This window comes from Epinephelus lanceolatus, chromosome 7, assembly GCF_041903045.1.
Source record: "Epinephelus lanceolatus isolate andai-2023 chromosome 7, ASM4190304v1, whole genome shotgun sequence".
Taxonomy (NCBI): Eukaryota; Metazoa; Chordata; class Actinopteri; order Perciformes; family Serranidae; genus Epinephelus; species Epinephelus lanceolatus.
Genome location: NC_135740.1, coordinates 42,208,520 through 42,218,567, shown reverse-complemented (window position 1 = coordinate 42,218,567; position 10,048 = coordinate 42,208,520). Strand labels below are relative to the sequence as shown.

The 10,048-nt window shown below is 37.5% G+C and overlaps 1 long non-coding RNA gene across 1 annotated transcript; it reads right to left on the bottom strand.

The window, feature by feature from the left end:
* Positions 1-1,269: 1,269 nt before the first annotated feature.
* Positions 1,270-6,288, bottom strand: LOC144463899 (uncharacterized). The gene is made up of 6 exons (XR_013491889.1): positions 6,125-6,288; positions 4,813-5,294; positions 4,550-4,705; positions 3,562-3,773; positions 3,018-3,330; positions 1,270-2,924 (listed from the first exon to the last, which is right to left on the bottom strand). It is a non-coding gene; the product is annotated as an uncharacterized LOC144463899 (long non-coding RNA).
* Between the last annotated feature and the right edge of the window lie 3,760 nt (positions 6,289-10,048).

Sequence of the window (10,048 nt, the reverse complement as noted above, 5' to 3'; positions counted from 1 at the left end):
CTGTTGAGACATCCCAAAATAACACAATCTTTTAAAAAGTTAAAAAGTCTGACCAACAAATTTTTGATGGTCCCATACCGTGGCTTGGTATCAAGAGAACTCCTCAATTTCCACTTTTATGAGAGCTTGAACACTGCTGATTGGCATTTTCAAATCTTTGGAAATCTTTTTATATCCTTTTTCTGTTTTATAAAGTTGAACAACCTTCTCTCTCAGGACTTTTGACAGTTCTTTTGCTTTCCCCATGGCTCAGAATCCAGCAAAGTCAGTGCAGCAATGGATGAAATGATGAGGTGTTTGTCAAGAGCCCAGAATCTCACTGACTTTTTATACACAGACACTAAGGCATGGACAGTTACCCTGAGTAACCATTTAAACCTGTCTGTGTCAATCTGTGTGTATTTTATCAGGGTAAAACTTTGAGGGTATGTAAACTTTTGATCAGGGCCATTTTGGTGTTTGCACTTATTAGGATTTATAAAGATCAAACACAGTTGTGTGATAATATATGGCTTCGCCCAGCCACTAACTCTGAATAAAAAAAGTTTTGTTGCATTATCAATTATATTTTCTGAAATGTAGCCAGTATTTCACAAATTCTGACAGGGTATGTAAACTTTTGAGCACAACTGTAGGGTAAATGTCCCTATTAAGCCCACCAAATCTGCTTTTCAGACATTTTTTATATATACCGCCCCAATTGAAGTGAGAACATTTTTGTTAAAATCATAGTCTAATGTCTCATTTGAAGTGTCAATAATTCATTTATACCTATTTTTAATGTTTTTGTTGTTTAATTTGTAAAAATATATGTCAAAAGTCTGGCATGGGCTTAATGGGTACTTAATGTACCCATTAAGCCCATGGATGTTCCAAATAAGCCCACTTCATGATTTGTTGATTAATACATATATATATTTAAAAATCTTAACAATCCAAACTTATTCTATTAAAATATGTAATGTCTTAGCTCTCAATAGCTATTTTCATTTTGTCTCCACTCCTTTCCTCTGGCCTGTAAATGGCATTTGAAATAGGCGTGATCAGCCTTTTGCTGTGTTGTCAACACAGAAAAAGCTGAACTTACAACATGTCTTCTTTGGAATGTAGCCAAAAAACTATTCATTAACAAAATCAAAATTAGAATGGAAATCACTCTTCAATCTCTCTTCATCTTTCAATATGCGTTGTCATTTTGTCTGTATCTCTATCCTACATTGTACTGTTGGCATTTACAATTGGCCAAAATTTCTGGTCCAGCCAGCCGGTTGAGAGTGCAGATGTTTTTATCTAGATTTCTGAAGACCTAATGACTGAAAGAAAGGCAGTTTCCTGGTTCAATACTAATATTTTAAGGATAATAAATGAGTCAATTTCAGTATTTACAATTAAACAAATAACTTTAATTGATTTTTAAAACATAAACAGGTAAACAGAATGAATTGACTTATGCAACATCACTGATATTTAAATTTGGATATTTAATTATCTGAATTATGAAGCTGATTGATTAGGTGAGGTCAATGTTAGGCAGGAAAATGATTCAAAAGTCTAAAGGGATAAAATCTCCATTGAAACACAGCTAAGTGGGCTTAATGGGGGCAGGTGGGCTTAATGGGAACATCAGTGAATTTCTGGTTAAAAGTCAGAATATTTTATTCTACACACATGACATAAAAAACAACTACATGACATGAATCTATCTATGCTGCACTAACATAACATGAAAAGTATCAATTGATCATGCATTTAAGTAATTAGCTATACTTATTTACATCCACCCTAAATGGTGTGGTTTTTTTGCTAGTGTCCCCTTTAAGCCCACTTGGTAAAAATGTTAATTAAAAAATAAATAAAGATAAATATACACATGTATTATCTATTTAACAGTATAATAGGATATTCTGCCTACAAAAATGTAAACTACACATGCTTATCATGTTTTATGTCATTGCAATGAACAATGCTATGCAGTGACTGTATTGATGCAGCATGTGGGCTGTTGGCTAGCATGCTAAAACACATATTTTGATTTCAAAAGAAAAAATATTTCTAATTCCAATAAAATTCTAACATGTTTTATTTAAAGTACTAATCTCTTAAATTTTGATAACAAATGAGTACTTAGCAAAAGCAGGAGTAGAAATATGGAAAAATTGTTGTTTTTTCAGGGCATCAAAATCACTGAAGTTTTTTTGCTACTTCTTCTGGGAGCAGCAGGCACATGTCACACATGTGCTTCGATAACTCAAGATCGACAAAACTGATTGGCTTACAATCAAAAGTATAATTTATGTAACAAGCAGCTTCATTGGAAGAACCATGAACCAGCAAAAATGGTGATGTAGTTTTTTTTTAATTGACTCAGAAGTCACAAGTGGGCTTATATGGTACGTGGGCTTCATAGGTACGCTTACCCTATCTGTCACAGTCAGCTTATCCAAACAGAAATACAGACCGGCAAAAAATAACAGCATAGAATGAGATGCAGTACTCAAAAAGTCATCATCATCGATCTTTAAAGATCGCCTACATTGAGGCTTTTGTGGCACGTTGTGGCACTTATGTATTTTTCTGTCTAAAAAGAGCTAAGATGGCGTAAAAATGACCATGGTTTAAGGCGCTATTGTATGACACCCTTGTAAAAAAGGAGCCAGGTCATAAAAGGTGACAGAGACTGTCCGACTAGTTGGTCACAGGTTTTAATTTTGCGCAGCAACAAAGTCTTGGGCCATTGACAAGGCCTGCCTGTACATGTCCACACCAAACTCCTCACTGGTCAAAAAAGGGTCAATGTGGAGCCTCAAATGTCCCTCGACTGTCTGCTGCACATTCTGGGGAGCTAGTGGAACCTCAACCGCAGCCTCTGGGTCTGGGGTTCCAACAGGTCCTTCCCAGTCAATGCCCCAGGTTGTCGCATCAATCTGCAGAAATATGAACCACACATTGTTAGAACTATCAAGTTAAATAGGCTTGTTTATAAATGATCATGTGTTGTACAATAAAATCAATGTTACCTGCTCTGGATTCTGTTGATTGCCCAATAGCAGGCCAGCCACCCATAATTGTTCTGGGGACCTATTTCCCTCTGTGGAAAGAGGATGCTTGTCCCACATCCGCATGAACTCGTGAAGATGCCAGTTGAGTCTTGTCAGAAAGACATAGTGCAGACAGATCACGTGAAGATCTTGATCTGGATCCAGTAGACCAAGATCTTCCAGATGCCTGAGATGGTGTAGTAGTTGCAGACAACCATGCACCACACATCACGCCACAGCCTTTCTATTCTTTGGTTGTGAACACTTTTCCCTGTTATGGGGCTTCTTCTCTCTGATTAAATCAATTGGACATATAGGTAAGACAGAGACAGATCTATCGTCAGTGGGGTGAGGCTTGGCACAATTAACTTTTTCCAACCTAACAAAAATTCAATGTCCTTAATTTTCCCTTAATGATGTAATGTTTAGTAAATTTAAGACAATTATAATCGCCACATTTGTTTTGGGCATGTATATAGAACATCCCACGGATAGAACATGTACAAAAACACAAAATTCTTACCAGGTCCACGTTGTGGATGTTCCAACATGTATTGAGCAACATCAACATTTTCACCTCCGTTGTCACTTCTGACACGGTGGGGCAAACCATGCTGATTCACTGCTGTTAGAAAACACTAGAGAACTGTTGATGCCCCGTTGTTTGCATTAGCTGTAAGATACATAATGCGTCGGCTATACCCGTCAATGCCTCCGTGTATCACAATTCTCCAGCTGTGAAGAGAAAACAATTATTTACATAAATTATTAGGGAATAATAAAGGAATGTACATTACAGCCTTTTAAAACTTAGTAATACAATATTTTTTCAAAATGTATACATAACAAGATTTGTTGACAAAACCTTAAAGCCCCACTGTGTAGTTTTTCGACCTTAAAATAATGTTTCTAAACTCACTGAAGTGTTAGAAAAATAGTTAACAGGATGAATGGTGCCGCCGCTGCACATGTACAAAAACATGTCCAGTTGCGCCGACAGCACCGGTAGGCTACCTGTAATGACTGCGGCGACAACGCTGGTGTTGAACACCGGCAGCACCGGTACCGGTTATGGCTACGGCACCAGTAGGCTGCCGGTAATGACGGCAGCGACGGCAATGGCGCCAGTGATGGTACTGGCAACAACTTCTCATAGGCTACAGTGTGTCTCTGAGAAAAACACAGTATCAGACAGTTGCTCTTCTCAACCAGAGGACCAGTACCACAAATCCTACGCAGTGTTGCTTTAAGGACAATTTTAATTTGAAGTAAAATAGCACTCTTACCATGTAACGGTAGAAGAGCGAGGTACATAAGTTTGAGGAGATGGTGGATGTTATGCATAGTAGATGTGATAGAGAAGCTGACTTTTTCTTCTTCTCCATAAATGTAATAATTTAATGTAATTTGGGAAATATGTATTGAATATACAGCCAATGAGATCTGAATTTGTATGACAGTGAGCACAAATTGGGTAACAACTTGTTTTATCAATGTAAAAATTGTCTTACCGGATTAATTCATGGTTGCCGTCGATGTGCCAGAGAGACAGGGGACCCGGAACAGAGTATGGGACCCTAGGAGTGATGTTAAGTTGAAGCCCGCGAAGAAAATTGCCAACAGGATCAACTGCTTTCAAACACTGGCGCACCCTGTACTGCTGGACTCTTGATGAAGAATATAGATGATAAAATTAAGGTAAAAATGCTCAGTGGTTTAAGCAGTGACAATTTTAGACAAATTATTATATATAGGCAATGAGTCTGTAACTAACCTGATTCCTTTAGAATTGAGATGCCCAGTCACAGTCCTTACTCCAGCGTTTGGGCAATGGGAAATGTATTCTGAAATCACTCGCCCAAGTTCTTCATCAGTGATATCAGAATAAGTCTGTCGCACAGAGAGTCCATATTCTGTCATTCTCCTTCGAATTGTTCTTTTGCTCACACTAAAAATTCTAGCGATATCGTCAACTCTGAAGTTTTTCTCCAATAGGAATTGTAGCTGTTCCCTCGACATCACTGTCATGGAATTACATCCCTCAACCTCAATTGCCATGTGTAAAAGAGAGAACACACGCTCCTCATTAGGCATCCTCAATTCCCTGGCAGCAGCTAAAACCGCCAAGACATCGCTGATGCTCTCCAAGGTGATGAGAACATGATCAGTCTCAGCTTGGGGCATTTGCAGCTCATTTGCAGCTCATTTGCCAATGCGTCCAAGGTGTGTGCAATATGCCCCAGCACCTCCTGTTGGCTGGAAAAAAAATCCATGACATAACATTAAATGAGAACGTCTTCAATAAAGTTTTAGAGTGAAAATGGATTTAGTGAAAAAAAAAAAGGTTTATAGTGAACCTTCAGTATTTTTCTAAGTGAGCCATATTTATCTGTTTTATGGCAACAACAATTTCAATTATATCAATCATAAACACAGATTTCCTGTGTTTATCCCAAATGAAATCTTGTTTCATTTTTAAATTAAAACTTTATGGTTCTTTATGTAAAGTATATAAAAACAGAAAAGCTGTCAAGACATCCAGCCTACTACAAGATATGGTATAACATACTGCCAGATAAAATATTGCTCCTGTTATTTTCATACATTAATGTAATGTTATATTTATTGCTCATTTATGTATTTGTTTGCTCTGTTTTATGTGATGTAGACATTTATGGACTTTTCCTTAACACTGTTCTCACTGTATCTCCATATTGATAGTCATCTGTTATGTATTGTAATTGGTTTTAAAGACTTGACAAAAGTGTAGGAAAATAAAAATAAAAAGCCAGATGTGGGTCGCACATGCGCAGTCGGGTCCAGTCGGTTCCGCCAGCTTGAACAACACAGCTTTGAAAAAAGAAAAAACGGAAAAAAGGCACCCGACTGAATCGCGATACAGGAAAAAAAAACGTGCGAGGAAAATGACGTAAATATGTACAAAAAAAAACAGTTGAACCAATTATAAAAGTATTTTGTCTGAATGTTGTTACCATGTTCAAGTCACATCGGGCAGGGACTCACATCGGATAATGACAGCCACTACAGCATTGAAAATAAATGGCATAACGTTATAATAAACTCACCTAGCCATATCTGTTGACACGTTTTGATCAATAATTTATATTCCAGCCGTTGTATGTTTTCCAAAGCAGTAAAATGTCCAAGCAATGGTATGAGCACTACCATCCGACCAGACGAAAGAACAAACGAGGTAAAAGCAGGGCCGTTTATCCAGCGTATTTCTTGTTCCCTTCTTCTTCTTTTTCATTTCCGGCAGGCTAGATGCCTTGCGGCACATTGCTGCCTCTCCCCGGTTAACCACAGAACTGCTTCAAAGGGAAAGAACTCCTGTTGTTGATACAACATTCAGGACTGGAATTTATTTATGAAAACCGTCTAAACTATTAATTTTTTTTCAAATTCTAGAGCTAACACATGGAAATGAGCACTGACTGGTTTGGGAGAAGAGAGGGAAAGACCAATACTTGATTTAAAAACAAATCAGCCAAGAACAAAAGTTGGAGGTTCTTTGTGTTTGCCTCTCGCCATGAGAAGTGCCTCAACTGAATACATACGTCATGGTCAAAAGAGTAATATAACAATACAGGACACTTTTGAGGCCCTAAACTGTGGAGCCTGTGGCTTAATAATTTAATCTAACTTTATTAACCCCAGTCAGTCGAACCAGTTGTGATCTATAACAACAAGAGCCTTTATTTGGCCTTGATAGAAGAGATATGTGACAAGGTAATCTATATTGTCTTGCTCCTCTGATCCTGTCAAGTGTGTTTTGTTTTCTCATGATAACAAGATAAATCTTATTTCAAGAGGATGAGCTTTGTTATCCTGAGAGAGCAACATTCACACATCTTATGTAAGCCTTGATTTTAGGTAATATCAATCTGGCATATAAAGGGTTAAAACCCTGAATATGATGATGGAGATGATTTTATGATCAAGACTGAATGTGAAAAAAATATATATATATATTTTTATTCATATTTATGAATATACACAAAAATATATATGAAGGCATAAAAGGGGATGCACTTTGTTTTAATTCAAACTTTATCTAGTTAAAGTAATGGTGTGAAAATATGTTCATGTTTGAGGGTCAAACTTCTTCAGAAAGGCAAAATACTTAAAGGGTTAACAAAATTTTTGGAGAGGTGCTGGAGAAACAGAAGCAGAGCTGGGGCCTCTGCTAATTAACGACCCATCAACTCAGCAGCCAATCAGTGTGAGTGAGTGTGGCTGCATGTTCCCAAGGTGCAGACCTCCAGCGTGAGGCTGCTTCCGGTGCAGGCTCCACTCTCAGGCTGCCTCCAGTGTCAGGCCGCTCGGGACAGGAAGTGCACGCAAGAAACTTCAAAATAAAATCATGTAGACATTTTTGGAGGAAACGGCTTTGTCGTTGATTTATATTTAATTAAACAATAATGTAACGCGAGTCTGTCAGCAACTTTATTGCATTACATTAACTGTCAAAATGGGGTATAGGCCTAAACTCTGCGACAAGTTCATAGGAAAATATTTAACTTCTTGATTGGACAGTCGGAGCCTCTCTTCCAGTCTTTGTCAAAAAAAAACAAACAAAAAAAACACCTCTCATATTTACCATTGAATAGTTTAACAGTAGGCCTAATGTACCTAAATAAGATATTTTTGAACAATTGAACACAAGAAAGCTGATGCACCTGCTCAAATCTCAGCACACGTAGAGGGTAAGAGTAGTTATTTGAAACCATCAACCAACATATTAACATAATGAATCTAAGATTGTTTTTATTGCCTCAGCATTTCATGTAGCCTATAACATTTATTAAATAGGTCTACATTATTTTGTCTATTGCATGTCTCCACCTGATTCTTTTATATGATATACTTATTAATGGTACACAAAAAAAATAAAATAAAATATATCGGACTGAAAAAAAAAAAAGAAAAAAAAGAAAGAAACACAGCAGGACTCGAACCCGTGCTGCTCCAGTAAAAATTGCAATGGGTATTTGTTGCAGAACTCCTACCAAGTGAGCTATTGAAGTAACTTGCAATTTTGCAGTTTGTAAAAAGTACCATACAGTAGTAAGCTGCACAAAGCACCGTCAGCGCATAGACAAGTCTTTATGTGCTTAACGGTCCCGTGAAAAACGATGAAAAACGATTCATAACCGGACCCAGACAGGACGTGAAAAGTGGACATGTCCGGCCAAAAGAGAACTCTTGGTCACCCTAAGTTAAAACTGGATTTTAAAATGCACTAACCTATCTGTGTTCTTCATGGTATAATGAAAATAAAGTATTAGGTGGGTATCAGATGTTGATTAAATAGGAAATGAAAACACACAAAATAACAAAATTTAATTCTGTTGCCTTTTATTCAACAATTGTCCTCCACCTTTGGTCAACACAGCCAGGTGTCTGGTTTGTGAGCAGGAATATAACTCCTTACTAATTTATCCTTGATGGTGGGGGCCCTTCTAAAACTGATACCCGGCAGTTCAGGGAATACCTCTTGTAAAGAAGGGTCACTCTCAATGATATCCCAGTTTTTCTTTATAATGTGTTTGATCTGGACAGCTTCTTTGCTGTAGCGAGTGACAAAACACAGTTTCTGAACTTGTTCCTGTTTAGGTTTAGGGCTGAGCAAATCCCTCCTCTCCAGTGATAAAGCTCTATTATGAGCCTGAGTAAGAAACTCAGATTTATACCCTCTCTGTCTAAAACACTGCATGTCCATGGACTGATTTAAAAAAATTCTGATCAGAATCACATATACGTCTTAATCTTTGCATTTGTCCATAAGGGATATTCTTAATGAGCAACGGGGGGTGAAAACTGTCTGCATGCAATACAGTGTTGCGGTCAGTTTTCTTTCTAAAAATGGAGATGTGCAAGTACCCTTGGTCATCTTAAATAAAATACTTATATATATATTAAATATTAAGTATTTTTGCATTGTGGTATTGATACTTTTGATGTAAGTAGCCTACTTCTTCCAACACTCAACACTGTAACTACAACAATCATTGAACAATGGCACCATCTAGTGGATAAGATCCGCAATAGAAGTTCCCACAGAAACATTGTTAAATTTGGACATGGACTTTTAAATTTTGCAATTTTGAAAGCAGGGCACAGCTTAGACACAGTGTCGAAGACTGACCGTCGAAACCGGTTTGTGTGAGTAGCCTGTACCAGTGAGGCATTAAAGATATCAGAAGGAGTGTTGCTGGCTTCTTGTTCTTTTTACACAGCTTCGGCCTAGTCTATTCAGCGCAATTTCAATGCTGCAACTGCTCAAAAGAAAAACAAAAAGTGAATCCAAAGGATGAGCATAGTACAGGCTATGCACTGTACTCTGTAGTTCCCAATATACACGAAAATAAAGACATGTTAACATATAAAACATGTAAGCTATTAAAAGACTTGAATTCACTCAGTTAAGTTGAGGAAAGTCACACTGACGACGGCGTACAAGGGGATCGACGTACTTTTTTTTTCTTTCAACTTTATTGAAAGTTGGAACAACAACAAACAATTCAGTCATTCCAGCTCACGTTTCCGTACAATAGAGTTACACATATATGACAGCATAACAATAGTTAAACAAAAGAGAGAACAATCGAAGTAACAATAAAAAATAAATAAATTTCTTGGTGACAGACCTCGTAATCCCATGAGAATTGTAATTATAATTGTTGTGACAGATTATTGGTTGAAAATTTCTGAGTGTATAGGCCTGATTTGTAATTAACTTCAGACAAGGGGACGTACTTTGGTGACGACGTGCTTTGGTGACGACGTGTGTTTCAGACGTACATAGTAGGCGTATATTTTTGTTAGTAATTCCATAGATATATATATATACGTAGATGCCGCATTCAACGGTGCTCCTCATTGGAGCGATACGTCAACGCGGCCGCCATCTTGCCCAGGTGGAGCCGCGCCGCCTAATGCATGTATGTCTATTGAGGCAGGAGATTATTTATGATTAAAATCATCAT